The sequence below is a fragment of the Halichoerus grypus genome, chromosome X (genome assembly GCF_964656455.1).
Source record: "Halichoerus grypus chromosome X, mHalGry1.hap1.1, whole genome shotgun sequence".
NCBI lineage: Eukaryota > Metazoa > Chordata > Mammalia > Carnivora > Phocidae > Halichoerus > Halichoerus grypus.
In genome coordinates, this window is record NC_135727.1 from 8,701,432 (window position 1) to 8,723,218 (window position 21,787).

General features: G+C 37.7%; 1 long non-coding RNA gene and 1 other non-coding gene across 3 annotated transcripts in view; both read left to right on the forward strand.

The window, feature by feature from the left end:
- The window catches only part of LOC144380588 (uncharacterized), a 195,709-nt gene that overhangs the window by 167,185 nt on the left and 6,737 nt on the right, over positions 1–21,787 (forward strand). The window lies entirely within an intron of this gene.
- Positions 18,002–18,045, forward strand: LOC144380655 (small nucleolar RNA SNORD49). Its single transcript, XR_013444877.1, has one exon. It is a non-coding gene; the product is annotated as a small nucleolar RNA SNORD49 (small nucleolar RNA).

The following is a 21,787-nucleotide window of genomic DNA, read 5'->3' on the forward strand; positions in this document are numbered from 1 at the left end:
TAAATGTACATTTAAAAAAACGAAAATCCATAACTTCTATGATATTCTCCAAGAGATTGGTGACCCAAAAAAGATCCCCCATGCAAACTTTTAAATTTTAGATGTAAATTCATTAAGGGCAAGAGCCATGCATTTCTTTGACTTTTTCTATTCTATGTTGGCACGCAAACCATCTGATGACATATTCATAACTTAACAGTTACAAAGATATTTGTAATTAGATTTTCTAAACTAGGAAGGATTTTTTTATGACCAGAAATAAGTGGAAAAGGGCATAAGCCAAATCTTTATGATATAGTTTCATTTTGTGGATACAGAGTTCATCCCATTTAGTTGGTAAGATGGCTGAAATAGCCTGACTTAGAATGTGGTTCAATTATCTTGGCAGAAATTGAGCTAATTGGTGGTAACAGGATATCACCTCTTAGGATATTGCAATCAGATGTCAAATTCAACACAACCCAAATGGAAGGTATCATCTGAACTCACTTCTAAGCCATCTCTCCTTCAAGACTTCCTTATTTATGAGAATAGAATCAACATTCTCCCAGTTTTTCTCTACTCTAAAGGACACTGCGGATAGAAAATGAAGCACATACAAAGGCATCGAGGGGTGAAATATCACTTCTGCTTTATCAATGCATCCATAGACAGACACATAAGTTGTTTTCATGTCTTGGTTATTATGAATAATGCTTCAGTGAACATGGGAGTTCACATATCTGTTCGAGATCCTGATTTCATTTTCTTTGGATATATACCCAGAAGTGGGACTGCTGGATCATATAGTCGTCCTAATGTAATTTTTTGAGGAACCTCCATACTGTTTTCCATAGTGGCTGCACAAATTACATTCCCAGCAGCTCTGAACAAGGGTTCTTTTTTCTCCATACCCTCAGCAATGCTTGTTGTTTCTTGTCTTTTTTAAAAAAATAACAGCCATTCTAACAGGTATGAGGTGATATTTCATTGTAGTTTTGATTTGCATTGTCCTGATGATTAGTGGTGTCAAGCACCTTTCCATGTATGTTGGCCATTTGGAAAAATGTCTATTCGTGTCCTCTGCCCACTTTAAGTTGATTATTAGTAATAGTAATTGCCATTGAGTTGTAAGAATTCTTTACAAATTTGGATATAAGGTCTTACCAGATATATGATTTGCAAATATTTTCTCCCATTCTGTAAGTTGTCTTTTCATTTTGTGGATCATTTCTTTTGCTATGCAGAAGCTGTTTAGTTTGACATATACCACTTATTTATTTTGTTTTTGTTGTTTGTGCTTTTGGTGTCATATCCAAAAAATTTGTTGAGTTTTTATCATGAAAAGATTATTGAAAAGACTGCACTTTCCCCATTGAGTATTCTTGGCCCTCTTGTCAAATATTAGTTAAGCATACATGTGGGAGCTTATTTCTGTGCTCTTGATTCTGTTCCTTTGGTTTATGTGTCTCTTTAAGCCAGTCATTCTGGTGATTGTCAATGAGGCCAAAACCAAAAGGATTTTCCTGTCCAGTTTTGTCTTGTACTATCAAATGTCTTTGTACTACCATTCTTTTTGTTTCCAGTGAAGCTTTAGGTGGTAGTGTTTGGAAGAAGCATTCAGGTTCCCTCTAGACAGCCTTCTACCTATGTGTTTGGGCCCTGCAGATGCATGCCTGCCAATTTTTCTGTTTGGCTCACCTTTTAAAAAATGTTTTTTATTTGAATATAGTTGACACACAATGTTACGTTAGTTTCAGGTGTACAACATAATGATTCAACTTCTCTATAGGTTATGCTATATTCACCGCAAGTGTAGCTACCATCTGTCACCATACAACGCTATCACAATGTCATTGATTATATTCCCTATGCTGTGCTGTTTGGCCCATCTTAAGAACACAAACAGCAGGTGGAAAAGGTGGTTTTTCCTCCTGTATCTGTAGTTCTCAATCTATCCTCATAGCAGTCCTTGTCACAAATGCAACTAGGGGACCAGTTGCCTGCTTCATGGGTGTGGGGCAATGTGCAAACATTCAATGTTATGAAAACATGATTTTTAAGGTAGAACTCCCACGATATCTTCATATGTAACATTCCCTATGGTGTTTTATTCATATATTTTTGATTCCCTATCACATGCTTTACCCTTCTCCTTTGGCATTCTCACCCCAACCCCAAGCTTTTCAAACATTTTATTTACTTCTCAAGTCACATAGTTTCCTAATTGGCAAAATGCAATGCTTCCTTTTAATCCTACCCCGTGTGCCTATGGCATCTGAAACTATTAGAGATTTCACCTTTTTTGAGTTGTCTCCTCCATGGTTTTACGTTATTTTTCTTCATCTGTCATTTATATTCTATCATCAGAAAAGATATGTGTCAATTTGAAATACAGAGCTGCAGGTGAAAGAAGATTAGATAAAGCTAAAAAAAAAATTCTGAAATCATTAGATATGAGAGGGATGTATCAGCTATTTGGGATAAGGCAGGTATTCTATTTTGGCACCAAATTTTGGACTTCTAGTAATCAAGCAGAAAATGTAAACTGGCTGAGAATATTCCTAAACCACAATGCTTGACGGCAGCTCTTTCCTCTGCCAATTCTTCTAAGTTGCGGATATTGCCCAAGGTTTGGTCTTTATCCAGAGACTCTTCTCTCCCTTTGCTTAGTTCCATCACTCTCATGTTTCCAAATGCCACCACCCAGGGTAACTTTTCAAGTTCTACTGTCTCATAAGTTGTCTACTTCCAATTATTTTTTAAAGATTTTATTTATTTATTTGACAGACAGCGAGCAAACACGGGAGTGAGCACAAGCAGAGGGAAGAGCAGAGGGAGAGGGAGAAGCAGGCTCCCCGCTAAGCAGGGAGCCTGACGCGGGGCTCATGACTTGAGCTGAAGGCAGATGCTTAACCGACTGAGCCACCCAGGCGCCCCTACTTCCAATTATTGTATCATACGAATATGACAGCAACTCAACTGTTGATCTTCTAAAAAACAAAAACCAAAATCCCAAACAGCTCAAGCTGTCTAAATTCCTGAGTTATTTGAAATGTCTCAACATCTTCCCAGCTCCAAAAATCAGGAATTTTGTCTCATTCTTTTTCTTTGCCACCCCCACCCAATTAGTCACTAAACCTTGTTGATTCTTCCACTGCAACCTCACTCTTCTCTTCCAATGGCCTCGGGTTGTTTTGATAACCTCAACACTGGTAAACCTGATTCTTGCCTTTCTTTTTTCCAGTCCTGCAATTGGGCTCAAATAATTTTTTTCTAATTTTTACTTTCCTCCTATTCCTTCAATCATAGGCACGAAGCTCACACTCCTTACCCTGACATGAAAGATCCTTCACAATCTCACCCTTAGATTCCATTTAGCTAAATGATTACACTTCCTATTTGCTTGTATGTTTATTCTCATATATCTCCATACTTGAAAATTCATTCTCCTCCTCTAGGCACATAGTTCTTCTTCTTCTTCTTCTTTTTTTTTTTTTTTAAGAGAGGGAGGGTGGGGGAGAGGCAGAGGGAGAGAGAGAATCTTAAGCAGGCTCCACACCCAGCATGGAGCCCCACACAGGGCTTGATCTCAGAACGCTGAGATAATGACCTGAGCTGAAATCAAGAGTCAGATGCTTAACTGACTGCACCACCCAGGCACCCTGCCACATAGATCTTATAAGAGCCAATTCCAGGTTCCCTGTGTGCTAGAAATATTTATCTTGTTGCTGACACTGTAGCTTCAATATTTGTTACTTACTTAAATTTCTATAAATCCTTAGATCTCTTATCTCTCTCCAACCAGATCATTAGCTCCCTAAGGGATGCCTCATACATCTATGCATTCTCAACAACACCTAGGATAGTAGATGTTTTGTAAATATTTGTTGATTTGATTTAGAGCTATTTATACAACTACTTCCCTACTCAATGATATCTATATGAAACTGTGCACACATTAAGGGAACAAAAGAAAATAAAGTTATTATATTGCTAAATAAAAAGTCACATTGCTCCCTAACCTTCGTATCAAAATAGACCTTAGTGTTTTGCTGTTTTAATATCCACAGCAGCATATGCCCCAACCAGGAGCTGGAATCTACCAAGAAGACAGGAACTACCACAAATCACCATTCCGGAAGTAGAAAATGCCATCACTGCCATTGTAATAACACCAGGGAAAGTCAAATTACAGAGTTAAAATGGGCCTCCCTTTCTAAGTTGAGCCTCTATGTGAACAATCATGGGCCAGAAGAATAGTGAGGGCCACAAAGACTCCTATAACCTGAGTAATTATTTGCTTATGGTGAGATATCTCCTGGAGGAAATAACACCAGTAGTGAATACCATTTATTGCATTCATATTGTGTGCCAGGCACTATACTAAATGATTACACGAATTGTGTGATTTAATCCTCACTACCATGTTATAAAATAGAGACCATTATTTCCCTGTTTTACAAATGAGGAAATCGAGACAAAGTAACTTGCACAACGTCATATAAGCTAAGAAATGAGTAAACTGGGATTAAATGGAGTTAGGCTGGCACCCAAGTTTACATGATTTACTAACCTGAACTAGTCCTTCTCTTGCTACTTCCTTGCTTTATATTAATAGCATGACTTACTCAATAATCTAGGTAGAGGTTGATCTTAATCACATACTTGCATACACAACCATACTGCTTCAGGAAAGGGGATTGCACAAAAAATTTTATTTCAAATTACTGGCAACCTTTAGAAAAAGGTTTTGGGAATTTCGATAAATTCACCTTTGTCTCAAGTTCCAAAAAAAGGCTTTTATGTGTTGATGCAAACTAAAAAATCCACTAGTTGTAACAATCCTCTAATAGATTTAGAAAATCTCAGGAATGTGGACTGGATCTATTCTGCGTGTCTCAATACGGACGGCAGATGATATCTGTGCTATTCCCGTGGCTTTTCAATGAGTGCCTCTTTTTGTTTGTCTGGCTACCACTCCAACCTATTTTCTCATGCTAAAGATGAATCACGTGCCAATCATGAAATATCAGATTCCATCCCTTAGAAAGCTAATGGAGATATTTTTAAACACTTGCAAACTAGCAATTCTATCTCATAGATAACATAAGGTCTATACACCAATGCACTCCCATGTCCTTTGGATTTAAACAGAGTTTCTTATGTCATGCCAGAAAATGATTTCATACACTGCAGTAAATATATATGAAGACATCCATTCAAAGCTGTGGAGACTGGGTAAAATATAATTAATAGAATGAATGCATGGTATAAAAATAACTCTGGGGATTGATATCAGATAATATTATGTCATAGTTCGATTCATAAACTCCTTGGATACTGGGGCCATGTCTGATTCATCTTTGTATTTTACATAGTTCTTGATACTAAATGGTTGTTTGTTGAGTTAATGTGGTTGCCCCCAGGAATTTTTCTGTATCCTTTATGTGGACGTACGACTTGTAATCAGGCAAGAGGTATATCTTGGATGAATGTGGACAGTTCATAATTTTCACCTCATAAAACAGTTTCCTCTGTGTATGTCTCTCTAATCTTTATCAGCATTTGATTAAATACTTCCTCAAAAGGTCACGCATTGAATTGCTGGGCAGTATTAATGTCTAAAACATTTTTCCTGGTACTGAAATAAATTTTGGCTCCTCAGGGGTCTACTTATAAAAGTAATTTTAAAAAATAATGAAATTATTGTCATCCTTAATTTTCCCTGTTTCACAGCTGGATCTGCTCCTGCATCCTGGGAGTTGTAGGTGTCCTCTTGCTACAAAAAATTTACTTTAATGGAACCCCTTCCATGTTGACCAATTCATGGGATTGTGCTCCTCCCTTGGTGTCCCCATCTAGCACCTCATTTCTCTGCTAAAGCCAAGACATATCATAAAATTCATCCCATCTTTCTGGACCCAAACACTCTAAATAATAATAATAATAATAATAATAATAATAATAATAATAAATAATTTTTGAGTACTTTCATGTGTCAGATTCCATATTTTACAAAGATATCTTAATAAATCTCTTAAAAATCATTCTTCCTGGATATCTCATCCTTAGTTCACCATTTTTTCCCCCTACAATGTCAATATACCTTTATTTCCATCTGGTGTATTTTTCATCTCTGACATTATAATTTTTCTTTATATTTCTTGTATTTACTTAACTTTTAGAACATATAGAATACACTTTTAACTTTTTAAAAATTGAGGTATAATTAATGTAATCTTATATTAGTTTCAGGTATGCAATATAATGATTCAGTATTTGTATATATTGTGAAATGATCACCACAGTAAGTCCAGTTAACATCCAACACCATACATAGTTACAATTTTTTTCTCATGATGAGAAATTTCAAGATCCACTCTCCTACCTATTTTTAAATATGCGAGACAATATTATTAACTATAGCCACCATGCTGTACATTACATTCCTGTGACTTACTCATTTTATAACTGGAAATTTATACCTTTTTCATCTCTATTCATTTCTACCTTTCATCTCTGACATTTTAGTTTTTCTTTATATTTCATATATTTACTTGAACATACAGAACATATAGAATACAGTTATAACTGTTTTAATGTCCTCATCTGCTATTTCTAACATCAGGGTCAGTTATGTGTTGGTTTTGAATGATTGATTATTCTCCTTATTATAAGTCATGTTTTCCTGCCTCTTTTCATGTCTAGTAATCTGTAATCGGATGCCAGACATTGTGAACTTTACCTTCTTGCACGCTGAATATTTTTGTGCTCCTGAACTATTTGTTTCTTGGAAATAGTTTGATCCATTGGGGTCTTCCTTTTATATTTTATAAACAGGACCTGAGCAGCATTTAGTCTAGAGCTAATTTTTCCTCACCCCAGAGGCAAGTCCTTTGTGAGCACTAGCAAATGCCCTGTGAATTAGGACCCTCCCAGACTGGCTGGTGGGAACTGAGTTATTCCTGATCCTGAGCGGTGAGCTGTTAATCCTTTCAAGATGCCCTTGGGTAGTTCCTTCACATGCATGTGCTGATGAGTATTCTGCTGAATGCCTGGCAGCTCCCTAGCTTTCCTCCTTCTGTGTCGCTCTGGCCTCTCCAGTCCTCTATACTCTGGACTGTAGCTGTCTTGCTCTACTTGTGATCTCAGTTTCAGCTCCTCAACCCAGAGGTTCCTCTAGGTTCCCTCTGCACTGTGGCCTGGAAATTTTCTCAAGGCAGTAAGCTGGGGCAATCATAGGACTCACTCCATTTGTTTCCTATCTCTCAGAGATCACTGTCTGTCATTGATTATCATCTTGAAAACCATTGTTTCATACAATATTTTTTGGCTTTTATTTGTTGCCTCAAATGGCAAGGTAATTCCAGTCTCTGTTATTCCATCTTGGCCAGAGAAGTACCATATTTTTTTTTTAACAGATACAATGTTATGTATATTTTTATTTCTTCTTTATCAGGTTTTGGTAAGTTGTATTCTCAAAAGAATGTTGTCCATTTAAGTTACTTAATTTAGTGGCATGAAATTGTTTATAATATTTCCTTATTTTCATTTTAACATCTCTGTGATCTGTAATAATTTTCCCTCTTTCATTCCTAATATTGGTTTCTGTTTTCCCTTTTTTATTCTGGATCAGTCTTGGCAGGAATTTATCAATTTTTAATCAGTCTTTTCAGAATTTTTAAATCAGCCTTTTCAGAGACCAAAGTTTTACTTTTTGACTTCCTCTATTTTTTTTGTCTATTTTTTATTTTATTGACTTTTCACTCTTTGTAGTTTCCTTCCTTCAACTTACTTTAGGATCAGTTTTTTCTTCTTTTTCTAGCTCTTCATGGTGGAAACTTAGATCACTAAAAATGAAACTTTTCTTCCTCTTTAATATGTGCATTTATAGGTACATTTTTTCCTTTAATCATTGCTTTAGCTCATTCCTAAATTCTGATGTGTTATGAATTTATTATTGTTCAAGTCCAAGTAGTTTATAATTTGCTTTGTGATTTCTTCTTTGATCTCTCTGTTATTCAGAAGTATATTGTTGAATTTCCAAATGTTTAGGCATTCAAAAAATTTTAATTCCTGTGTAGTTAACAGAGTGTTATATTAGTTTCAGGTGTACAATACAGTGATTCAACACTTCCATACATCACCTGCTGCTCATCAGGGCACTCCTTAATTCCCATCACCTATTTCACCCATTCCCCTATCCACCTCCTCTCTGGTAACCACCAGTTTGCTCTCTATAGTTAAGAGTCTGTTTTTGTTTTGTCTTTTTTTCTTTGTTCATTTGTTTTTTCTTAAATTCCACATATGAGGGAGATCATATGGTATTTGTTTCTCTCTGATTGACTTATTTCACTTAACATTATATCCTCTAGATCCATCCATGCTGTTGCAAATGCAAGATTTCATTCTTTTTATGGCTGAGTAATATTCTACTGTATACATATACCATCTCTTCTTTTTTTTTTTTTCAGAAGTACTGCAAGGAACATCTGGATTTATTTATTCATTCCACAGATATTGAGAATATGGTTGTGAAAAGTTCTTGATCTCATGAAGTTTATATGGTGTATACCATCTCTTCTTTATCCATTCATCATTCAGTGGACATTTGGGCTCTTTCCATAACTTGGCTATTGCTGATGATGCTGCTATAAACACTGGGACACATGGATCCCTTTTAATTAGTGTTTTTGTATTTTGGGGGTAGATATCCAGTAGTGTGATACCTAGATCATAGCATAGTTCTATCTTTAACTCTTTGAGGAAACTCCATACTGTTTTCTACAGTGGGTGCACCAGTTTGCATTCCCACCAACAGTGCAAGAGGGTTTCTTTTTTTTCCACATCCTCAGCAACAATTGTTTCTTTTTTTTTAAATTTTATTTTATTATGTTATGTTAATCACCATACATTACATCATTAGTTTTTTATGTAGTGTTCCATGATTCATTGTTTGCGTATAACACCCAGTGCTCCATTCAATATGTGTCCTCTTTAATACCCATCACCAGGCTAACCCATCCCCCCACCCCCCTCCCCTCTAGAACCCTCAGTTTGTTTCTTAGAGTCCATAGTCTCTCGTGGTTCGTCTCCCCCTCCGATTTCCACCCCCTTCATTTTTCCCTTCCTACTATCTTCTTTTTTTTTTTTTTTTTTAACATATAATGTATTATTTGTTTCAGAGGTACAGGTCTGTGATTCAACAGTCTTACACAATTCACAGAGCTCACCATAGCACATACCCTCCCCAATGTCTATCACCCAGTCACCCCATCCCTCCCATCCCCCACCACTCCAGCAACCCTCAGTTTGTTTCCTGAGATTAAGAATTCCTCATATCAGTGAGATCATACGATACTTGTCTTTCTCTGATTGACTTATTTCGCTTAGCATAATACCCTCTAGTTCCATCCCCATCATTGCAAATGGCAAGATTTCATGTTGGTTTTTTTTTATGGCTGCATAATATTCCATTGTGTATATATACCACATTTTCTTTATCCATTCATCTGTTGATGGACATCTTGGCTGTTTCCATAGTTTGGCTATTGTGGACATTGCTGCTATAAACTTTGGGGTGCACATACCCCTTCAGATCACTACATTTTATCTTCGGGGTAAATACCCAGTATTTCACTTGTTTTTTGAGTTTTGATTTTAGCCATCCTGACTGGTGTGAGGTTATATCTCATTGTGGTTTTGACTTGTGGTTCCCTGATGATGAGTGATGATGAGCATCTTTTCATGTGTCTTTTGGCCATCTGGATGTCTTCTTTGGAGAAATGTCTGTTCATGTCTTCTGCCATTTTTTAATTGGATTATTTGGCTTTTTGGTGTCGAGTTGTATAAGGTCCTTATGTATTTTGGATACTAACCCTTTATCAGATAGGTCATTTGTAAATAAATTTGTCCATTCTGTAGGTTGCCTTTTAGTTTTGTTGGTTGTTTCCTTCGCTGTACAGAAGCTTGTTATCTTGATGAAGTCTCAATAACTTATTTTTGCTTTTGTTTCCCTTGCCTCAGGAGACATATCTAGAAAGATGTTGTTATAGCCAATGTCAGAGAAATTGCTACCTGTTCTCTCTTGGATTTTTATGGTTTCAGGTCTCATGTTTAGGTCCTTAATCCATTTTGAGTTTATTTTTGTGTATGGTATAAAAAAGTGGTCCAGTTTCATTCCTTTGCATGTTGCTGTCCAGTTTTCCCAACATCTTTTGTTGAAGAGACTTTTTCCCATTGCCTATTCTTGCCTCCTTTGTCAAAGATTAATTGACCATATAATTGTGGGCTTATTTCTGGGCTTTCTATTCTCTTCCATGATCTATATGTCTGTTTTTGTGTTAGGCATTTCTTAAATATCTTATTATTAATGATTTCTAATTCAATTCCATTGTGGTCAGAGAATATATTTGGGATGATATAAAGACTTTTAAACAGACTGTAATTTATTTTATGGCCTAGAATGTATATTGCAGTTTGGGGATATACTGTTCGATAGATATTATGTCATATTGACTGTTCAATTCTTCTATATAATATTTTTTTTCTTTTTTCTATGTGTTTTAGCAGTTGCTAACAAAGGAGTTTTTAAATATCCAACTGTTTATGAATTCATTTATTTTTCCCTTCATCATATCTTTTTTACATACTGTGCATTGGACTCCCAGCTATGCTAATCCTCAACTCACTCCCTCTGAGTCTGGCCCCACAGCAGTGTGTTTCTCCCACGAGTAGGCATTAATGAGTCTAAGATTCTGTTTTTTCCTCACTGACACAGCATGTTCCACACTGTCTCCTACTCAAGATACAACATAAGGAATTCAATGGGCCCCCCAAATTAAAAAACTTCCCTTTAGTATAAATAAATAAATTCGCGTTACTATAAAAATGTCACAACTGAAAACCTCTTATTAGGGTGTGTGCAATAGGTGAGGATGTGTTAAACCTATTCGGTTGGATTTCTGACCAACATGCTATGTTATTGACAGTTGTTTGCCTGGGTCAATGGTTTCAGGTTGTAGCCAAAGAACTGACTGAACTAAATGGCCCCATTTGCATTATACTCATATCCCTCAACTCACAGACCCAGAATGTGTTAGAATTCCATTTTTAATTATATGTAAATCTTCTTTTGGGGTAACAGCTATTTCCAGGAACCTCTGTTCCCAGAAGATGACTTTGTACGTAAAGAGCTGGCACCGTGAACATAAATAGATTTAAAAAAAAAAAAAAAAAACCCAAAACAAAGCACAGCCTCCATTTAGCATATGCAACCTTCCATAGTGCAAGTCCAAATGAGCAAATCTCCCAAACAGGTAACTTTTCTCTTGATAGAGAGTGTGTTAGTAGGGAGAGGCCTTAGCAAATGTCCATGTATATTGGATAGCATTTATAGATCACATTAGAAGGATCATCTTAATAGTTGCCTTTTCATTTCCTTCCATAAAATTGAAGAGCAAGCATACTTTTTTTCTTGTCACATGGAAGAATAATGGCTTTTAACAATGGCTTTTTGATTTGCACTAAGCCTAATCTTCTTTTGAGGAGTGCAATTATCAAGGACATTGTCACTGTTGTATTGTCCTTGAGTACTCAGTGGTGAATTTGAAGATGCGAGAAAGCTTTCTTTGCATGAAATCAAGTCTCTTGAAAAGATAACAGGCAACTGGTAGTGAAATGGAGACTAACGTTTTCTGCAAATGTTATATTCTTCCTTCATTACCACTTTATAATGGAATGCAAGAACACTGCTTTATAGTCTATGCTGAGAACAGCATATATTGACCTCTTGTCAGTACTTCAGGCTAGTGTTCTCAGTTTACTGTTGAGATATAGTATAGCTATTGACAAGCAAAAGGAACTGCCAGAGATAGAGCATATATTATTAAAGCAGTTCATTTTCTCATCAACAGTTTATGTCTTGCTTTGGATAATTAGTGAGGTCTTGGAAGGAATTAGTATGGTATTTGGGAATGTGTGTGCCAAGAGAATATACATACACTGAATTAGAAAAGAAATGTACTCATTTACGAGGGGACTGAGCAATGTGAATGGCATGCACATAGAAACTGAGCTCTGAGATCATTCACATGGTTTTCCCATTGTATGCATACAATTGTCCCATTTATTGCTCTTTGTCTATAAGACTGACCCAGGGTCATTATGTTTCTAATGTTATACCACTGCATATATCCAAAACTACTTCTTCATTCACCCACCATTACCCTGCATAAACTGAAGAAAAAGACTCTATTCCCACTCAGCGGCCTGAGGATATGTCAACCAGAGGATATAATTGACCAAATGAACTCATTCCATTTACATAGCCAAAACGTGTGCAGGAACAGGTAGAACTCCAGGGACTAACCCAGATATGCTATCTCTAGATGATCTCAAGCATCTAGATATTCATATGAAACTTAGGTAGCCCAGTATTCTATCCCTGGTATTTGTTGTTCAAGGTTATGTTTCGACCTAATTCCATCTTCAAGTGTAGGTATTCACTTCAAGGTGGCTGAGGATAACACACTGTCACATTTTATATGAATGTGTTGCATTCTGCGATTATGGTCTATTCCATCCCTCAGTACACTTAGGTTTCTGTCTTTTTGAAATGATTATTTCCATTGTATTTTGTATAATCACGGTTCCAGGAGGGAATAACCTTCCTCTTAGGTGGTTCAAGTGAAACCACTTTATTTTTTTTAAGATTTATTTATTTATTTATTTGTCTGTAGTGTCATTTGCAAATATCTTCTCCCATACCATGGGTTGCCTCTTTGTTTTGTTGACTGTTTTCTTTGCTGTGCAGAAGGTTTTTATCTTGATGAAGTCCCAAAAGTTCATTTCTGCTTTTGTTTCTCTTGCCTTTGGAGACGTGTCTTGAAAGAAGTTGCTGTGGCCGATGTTGAAGAGGTTATAGCCTATGTTCTCCTCTAGGATTTTGATGAATTCCTGTCTCACATTGAGGTCTTTCATCCATTTTCAGTTTATCTTTGTGTATGGTGTAAGAGAATGGTCCAGTTTCATTCTTTTGCACGTGGCTGTCCAATTTTCCCAGCACCACTTACTGAAGAGACTGTCTTTTCTCCATTGGATATTCTTTCCCTCACCACTTATTGAAGAGACTGTCTTTTCTCCATTGGATATTCTTTCCTGCTCTGTCAAAGATTAGTTGACCGTAGAGTTGAGGGTCCATTTCTGGAATCTCTATTCTGTTCCATTGTTCTATGTGTCTGTTTTTGTGCCACTACCATGCTGTCTTGGTGATCACAGCTTTGTAATATAGCTTGAAGTCAGGCATCTTGATGGCCCCAGCTTTGGTTTTCTTTTTCAACATTCCCTTGGTGATTTGGGGTCTTTTCTGGTTCCATACAAATTTTAGGATTGTTTGTTCCAGTTCCCAAAAAACGAAAGTCCAGGGCCAGATGGCTTCCCAGGGGAATTCTACCAAACATTTAAAGAAGAATTAATACCTATTCTTCTGAAACTGCTCCAAAAAATAGAAATGAAAGGAAAACTTCCAAACTCATTTTATGAGGCCAGCATTACCTTGATTCCAAAATCAGACAAAGACCCCACCAAAAAGGAGAATTACAGACCAATATCCCTGATGAACATGGATGCAAAAATTCTCACCAAAATACTAGCCAATAGGATCCAACAGTACATCAAAAGGATTATTCACCATGACCAAGTGGTATTTATTCCGGGGATGCAAGGGTGGTTCAACATTTGCAAATCAATCAATGTGATAGAACACATTAATAAGAGGAGAAAGAAGAACCATATGGCCCTCTTAATTGATGCAGAAAAAGCATTTGACAAAATACCGCATCCTTTCCTGATTAAAACTCTTCAGAGTATAGGGATAGAGGGAACATTCCTCAAGTTCCTAAAATCCATCTATGAAAAACCCACAGTGAATATCATCCTCAATGGGGAAAAGCTGAGAGCCTTTCCCTTAAGATCAGGAACATGACAGAGATGCCCACTCTCACCTGTATTGTTCAACATAGTACTAGAAGTTCTAGCAACAGCAATCAGACAACAAAAAGAAATACAAGGTATTCAGATTGGCAAAGAAGAAGTCAAACTCTCTCTTTTTGCAGACGACATGATACTTTATGTGGAAAACCCAAAAGACTCCACCCCCAAATTACTAGAACTCATACAGCAATTCAGCAATGTGGCAGGATACAAAATCAATGCACAGAAATCAGTTGCTTTCTTATACACTAACAATGCAACTGTAGAAAGAGAAATTAGAGAAACGATTCCATTTACAATAGCACCAAAAACCATAAGATACCTCGGAATAAACCTAACCAAAGAGGTAAAGGATCTATACTCTAGGAACTACAGAACACTCATGAAAGAAATTGAAGAAGACACAAAAAGATGGAAATATATGCCATGGTCATTGATCGGAAGAATAAACATTGTTAAAATGTCTATGCTACCCAGAGCAATCTACACTTTCAATGCCATCCCGATCAAAATACCCCTGGCATTTATCAAGGTAAGGGTGCTTCTAAACAAATAACTTGCACAATGTCACACAGCAAAGAAATGACAAAGCTGGAATTTCATTGGCAGTAGACTGGCACCCAAGTTTACATGATTTACTAACCTGAAGTAGTTCTTTTGCTACTTTCTTGTTTTCTATTAATAACATGATTCACTTAATAATCTAGGTAGAGATTTATTTTAATCACATACTTGCATACACAACCATATGGCTTCAGGAAAGGGGATGGACAAAGTGTTTTTTTCAAATTCCTGGCACTTCTAAAGGCTTGGGGAGCTGAGAAGGACCTATGGAAGAGAGGTCATGCGGCAAGAGCTGTCATTCTAAAGAAGTCCAACTACTGCCAGAGGAGCGGTGCAGAGGCAGGAGGTGGGGAGAAATACTACCCTTACCTTTCTCTCCTCCCATCCTCCAGTGTCCTGTTGGTGCCTCCAATGGGCTAAACCCGTCCAGTACACAGAAGAGGCAGAAAAAGGTGTAAGGCAGAGCTGCAGAGGGTGAAGTGGAGGAATGAAGAACAAATCAGCATACATTTCAAGTTTACTGCTTTTGCATAGAAGGGTGAGGTGGCACCCAAAGCATTTGAGATTATTCCATGTCACCATCATCTTTTGGTTGGACAAGTGCAATTTTATCCAAACCAGTCTCCCTACATCCACACGTGTGTCTCCATCCAATCACAACACCATGGAGGCCAGAGGAATCAGTTCAAAACAAAACAGATGAAGACGCAAACACACAACAGCAGAAACAGACCTATAAATACAGAGAACAAACTGTTGGTTGCCAGGGGGAAGGGGAGGTGGGGAGGCAAGCAAAATGGGTGAAGGGGAGGGGAAGATACAGGCTTCCAGTTATAGAAGGAATAAGTCACAGGAAGAAAAGGGGCAGTGTAGGGAATATAGTCAATGGTATTGTAATAGCGTTGCATGGTGACCGATTGTAGCTATGCTTGCGGTGAACACAGCATTATGTATAGACTTGTCCAATCACTATGTTGTACCCCTGAAGCCCATGTAACATGGTGTGTGTCAACTATACTTCAATTAAAAAAAGAAAAAAAATGGCATCAGTAAAGGTAACTGCATGGGGAAAAAAAACATCTGCCTTCCCTGCCCTCTGCACTGAACCTTTCCATAGATTCCATTGCTTTTAGGACAGAAACTGTGGTCCTTACCAGGGCCCTCAGTGTCCTACCTGGTCTAGTCCCAGCCTAACCCTTCCGTCTCTCCTGCATTCAGTTCCCTCCAGCATGACTGGCTTCCTTTGCTTCCTGCCTGATTCTGAATCTTTGAAATGTTGCCCCTTCCTCCTGGAATATTATTCCTGCTTTTCCCTCTTAGTCAATGCTTCTTCATCCCTCAGATTTCATCTCAAAAGGCACTTCTGAATGGAAGCCTTCACATAATTCCTAGATCCAGTTAGCTACCAAGTTTTATACATTTTGCTTATCTCATGTATATTTTCTTCATTGAATCTTCTCAGCTTAAAATTCTACTCTTAGCCATTTGATGATTCGCTTGATTTCCATCTCTTCTACTACATAATAAGCACCATGAAGCAAGGAATTTGTCTGGTTTTGTTCACCATTGGACCACAGGCCCTAACTCAGCACTTGCATGTGATAGGCTTTCAAAAGTCATAAGCAGTGTTGAAAGACACATGTGTACACCTGAAACTAACATAACACTGTATGTTAACTCTACTGGAATTAACAATTTTTTAAAAGACACACTGTGGGGGCACGTGGGTGACTCAGTCCGCCAAATGCCTGACTCTTGATCTCAGCTCAGGTCTATGATCTCAGGATCGTGAGTTCAAGCCCCATGTTGGGCTCCACACTGGGTGTGGAGCTTACTTAAAAAAAAAAAAAAAACCTACAAAAGACACACTGTGTACCTCAACTACAGTTCAGGATGTTAATACCAAATAAGATGCATGCATTAGAATGTCTGGGTACTTGATACATTGTGAATTTATTTTTCAGTTCTCTGTGCAGAAAAACATACAACAATATAGCCACAGTTTATATTGGCTCTTCATGTATCTTGCAAGTAAAGCAATCTTTTTTTATTTGTATTTTTAGGTTATGTCCTTGAAATGTCTGAGCTAAAAATCATTGGTGGCATTATTATGCATCATAGAAATTGTGTTTCTAAGAAATAAAAAATAAATGTCTCTGAAAACTATGTTTAAAAACCACCTTTTTACTATCTTGCATTTTTCTTCCTATAAAACTCACATTTTCCTGGTCATGAAAAAGAATGCAGTTGCCAGGAAAAAGGTGTGAGCGTGAATGCATAATACTTAAAATTATTCAAAGTAAATGTTCTTTCAGAGAGGAAAATTGTTATATCAGGAGAAATGCTGTCTGCTTCCTAAGAGACCATTCTAAACAAATAATTATAAACCACATTTTTGATGTGGCCTATGAAGTTCTGGATGGCAGAATATTTCTGTAATTGGCTTAGCTATGTTCAGGGAGACATGACTTCAGCCCTGTTGCCATATCCCTTATTAAGGCTGTTTCTACACAGGCAACAGGGAATATATGTGAGGGAAATACCTTATAATTTTGTTGAATTAATTTAGTCAGTGCCAGTTATTTTTAACATTCCAAGAAGCAAAGAGAAAGGCATAACTCCTTCAGTATGCCTATCGGAATGGGGAGTAAGGTGGCACATGCAAATGAGAGAATGTGCAGGAAGTGCCTACCTTGGTGAGAATAAACACTATGTAATATCACACAGTAGACACTTTGTAAATGTAAGTTCCCTTTCTCTCTCCTTGAGTATTGAGGTACTCAAGTTGTCAGGGAAATACTGATTATAAAAGTTCAGTCACACAGCTGGAAGGATGTTTCATAGGGAAAGGTAGTGTATTGGCTTTATTTGTATTTCTTCTCAAGTGGGCATGAAGGAGACAGGACAAAAGGATTAAAGGTTCAAAATGAGAAGGCTCAATGGGGTATAAGAAGCCATGGGGGAGAGAGAGAAAGGTGAGTGCAGTGAAGACCAACAGTAGCATCACTCTTCTATAGGCAGGTAGTGAGAACGCAGAACTGAGCAGCTTGTAACTTTTAAAGCAGGAGTACCTGATTTTCCATTGGAATCTTAGCCAGGATGGTAATATATTAAAAAGATAAAAGAGGAACTCATGGGGTTGTTGTCAGGAAGGGGAGTGGGATTAGATGCCCACCCTCTCATTCTTTCCTCCCCATGCCACCACCACCAGGAAGCTTTGGTATTTCTACAAATAACACCGTAGCCACATAGCCCTGAGTTCAACCACAGCACCATGGCCAGAGGGGACTTAGAGCCAAGTCTCTAAGGAAAACCGAGAGGTTAGATAGTTTCCATCTGAAGTTTAGGAGGAGAAGGTACTTAATTTGGACCTGGGAATGCCTGGTTTTAAAATCGAATCTTTCTTTCTTTCTTCTTTTTTTTTTTTTTTTTATGTAAAGCTTCTCTGAACCCTTTTTTTTACTGCTCTGATGAAATCCCTTACAGGAAGTGCCATCAGAAGCGAACCCTTTTTAAAAAAAAATTTTATTATTATGTTATGTTAGTCACCATACATTACATCATCAGTTTTTGATGTAGTGTTCCATGATTCATTGTTTGCGTATAACACCCAGTGCTCCATGCAGAACGTGCCCTCTTTAATACCCATCACCAGGCTGACCCATTCCCCCACCCCCCTCCCCTCTAGAACCCTCAGTTTGTTTCTCAGAGTCCATAGTCTCTCATGGTTTGTCTTATCTTTCATTCATCGCTGATTCCAAAGACTGAAATTCTGAATTGGCAGAAACTGCTGCTTAGGCAATGTCAGTGCTTTTTGTTAAATATTTTATTTTATAGGAAAAAGACTAGATCATTTGTTACATTATTTATTTTATTGAAAAAAAAATGAACAGATCCTGAAATTGCTGACTTGAGATAACTAAAAAGGGATGGTATATAAATCTAAACCTTGGCTTTGAGATTGATGGGTTTATACTACTTTTGCTAAAGAGCAAAGTTGCTTTAAAAATATGAGAAGAAACTAAGGAAATAGTGTGTTGTGCTCACTATTTTATGTAACTTCTATTTGGATTGACAAAGGTTGTAATTTCAATTTAACTGTCAGCTGACATCACTGAATGGGACACCCCAAATATAGCATTATCAACAAAGCCCATCCCAAAAAGATAAAACCAAAACCAAAACCAAAGCAACCCACCTTTTCCAATCCCAAGGGGATGAATGCTTTGCCGGCACAGGCTAAGTTGAGAACCTGCAGTAAATATAAGCCTATAGTTAAGAAGCAAAGATGGGAATAAAAGCTATCGGCAAGAAATGCTTTGTTTTCCCGCCACCAAATCTGCCATTCTTTTCTATGTGTACCTATATATTTTGCCTCCTACTTCCCACTAAAATGGAAGACATGACTCTGCAATGAATTAACGCTATATATTGAGTTCTGGCCGTCAGAATGTGACCAATGGGATATGGACCTAGGCAGTCAGGAATCTGTACATTCTCCATGTGCCTTCTCTCTCCAACCTCTATGTCTGTAAGTGATACACTTGTACATGGCATCGTTACAAGTTGCAAGGAGCATAGATCTTGAGTCACTGACTGGAGAGTTGTCTGATCCTGTTATGTTACTATACATGTTACTATGACATGAGTGACAAGCCTTTGTTAAGGCCAGTGAGTATTCATTACCACAGCATAGGCTCTACCATTCTAGCCTATCCTAACTAATATAGATGGCAATGGGTTTTGTCAGGTTTTCAATGATTTCATAAAGTTTCACTATATGTTGCACGCTTGGCTCTACTGTTCTGTATGTTAACTTTTCCTTCCTTTTAGCTCTGCATTTATCTCTATATTGGTCAATAGATCATATCCTTAAAAAAAAATGTAATGGCATAGAAAATAATTTAATTTGGTTCTAATCCAGCATTTTCCAAAGTGTTTCTTTAAAAAGCATTGCTTTTGGGAGCTATTAATGTGTATACCTGAACAGAATTTCCAAGCTTATATAATTTTGGAAAATGCTACATTCTATAGATCTGTCTTGGAGATGCTTGACATATATTGTCATAGTAAAGGCTCTGAACAGACCTGTAATAAAGAAGCCAAAGTTACCTTTTCCCAAGAGTTTGCACATTTATTTGACCATGACTTTTTCCCTGCAACTATTTCTTAGAAGTAGTTCCTTTTGTGGGGCACCTGGCTGGCTCAGTCAGTAGAGCATGTGACTCTTGATCTCAGGGTTATGAGTTCTAGCCCCACATTGGGTGTAGAGATCACTTAAAAATAAAAAATCTTTTTAAAAAGATTTATTTATTTTAATCTAAAGAGGGGGGAGGGGACAGAGGAAGAGAATGTTAAGCAGACCCCCCGCTGAGCACAGAGCCCACCGTGGGGCTCAGCCTCATGACCCTGAGATCATGACCTGAGCCAAAACCAAGAGTCGGATGGTCAACTGACTGAGCCACCCAGGAGCCCCTTAAAAATAAAAAAAAATCTTAAAAAATAAAGTAGTTCCATTTGTGCAAAAGTAGTTATGGAGATGGCCTGAGGAAAAAAAAGTCCTGTAATTTCACTTAGAAAGATAAATTTTCACCAAAAGGACATTGTATTAGTCAGAAACAGAACCAGTAGTTAAATAGGTGTATTAATTTCCTAGGATTGTTGTAAAAGTGACCACAAAACAAATCGCTTAAAAAAGCAAAAACTTAGGCTTTTCACACTTCTGGAGGCTAGAGGTTGGAATCTAAGGTGTCAGCAAGGCCATGCTCCCTCTAAAGGCTCTAGGGAAGAATCCTTCCTTGGCTCTTCTGGCTTCTGGTGGTTGCTGACAGTCCTCGATATTCCTTGTCTTTCTTCTCTGTGTGTCTTCTGTGTCTTCAAATCTCCCTCTCCTCAAAGGGGCACTGGTCATTGAATTTAAGGCCCACCCTAATTCAGTATGACCTCATCTTAATTTAATTACATCAGTTAAGACTCTAGTTCTGAATAACTTCACATTCACAGTGTCTGGGATTGGGACTCCAACATATCATTTTGGGGACATAATTCAAGCTCCAATAGTAGGAAATATTTTTCATCTAAATATCTAGCTATCAATCAAAAAATTGGCTTATGCAATTGTAGCATCTGGCTAGGCAAGTCAGAAATATATAGGGCAGGCCAGCAGGATGGAAACTCTTGGGCAAAAGCTGAAACTGTCATCCACAGGCAGAATTTATTCTTCATGGAAACCCCAGTTTTACTCTGATAGTCTTTTAACTGATTGCATGAGGCCTCCACACACTATCGAGAGTAATTACTTTGTTGCAAGTCAACTGATTGTAGATGTTAACCACATCTATAAAATGCCTTCACAGCAACATCCAGCTTAGTGTTTGATTGAATAACTAGGTACTATAGCTTAGCCAAGTCAACACAGAAAACTAACCATCAAACATAAAATTAAATTGTAAGGTCAAGAACCTTCTGATGTTCTAGCACATTCTAAAGCTCTCAGGCACACAAAAGCTTCTTTTCTTCTTAATTAACAGAATTTTCTTGGGTTACCCTGATCAGCCACAAGGTTGTCATTATGAGTCCTGTCTCTGAATGAAAGGGAGAATTGATGTGATGCAATTTAATTGTTCAGGTATTTTAAGAACGAAAACATAATGCCTATTTGGCTGTCTTGAAATCTTTGAAGTGATCTTAGAGAGTACCTAAGCTATTATTCTTACTTTCTCAATGGGCGAACTGGGCCCAGAGTGGGTAAGCACCTTGCGCCTATTTTTAATGGCAGGTTCAGACCCAACCTGAGGTAACAACCCAGTCCAGTTCTCTTTCCACTGTGGCTCTCAAATAAACTCTCCGGCTTTCTTCTTCCAGTCATTCTACTGTGGGAACACGTGGTGCTGAGAAATCTCCTGTGCCCATCTCCCAGGACCCATAGCTCGACTGCCAGGTGCCGTCCACATTGTTGGAGAGGAAAGTATGTGGGCAGGAGGGCATGGCATCCAGCAGAATGCTTTTCTTGCCATGGACCTCTCAGGACCCTCTTTAAGTATGGGTCGTGCCTCCAATTGGCATCAATTTGTAGTCACTCTGGGTACACAAGGTTGGCTTGCCTCTGCATTTCAATGACACTGTATGTTTTGATATCCTAGGTGACATGTCTGCATAAATACATGAAGACGGGACCAGCAAAGGTCATAACTTTTCCTATTACTGAAGATAAAATTTAATGAGCTAGATCACAGGCTGCTTTAAGAAC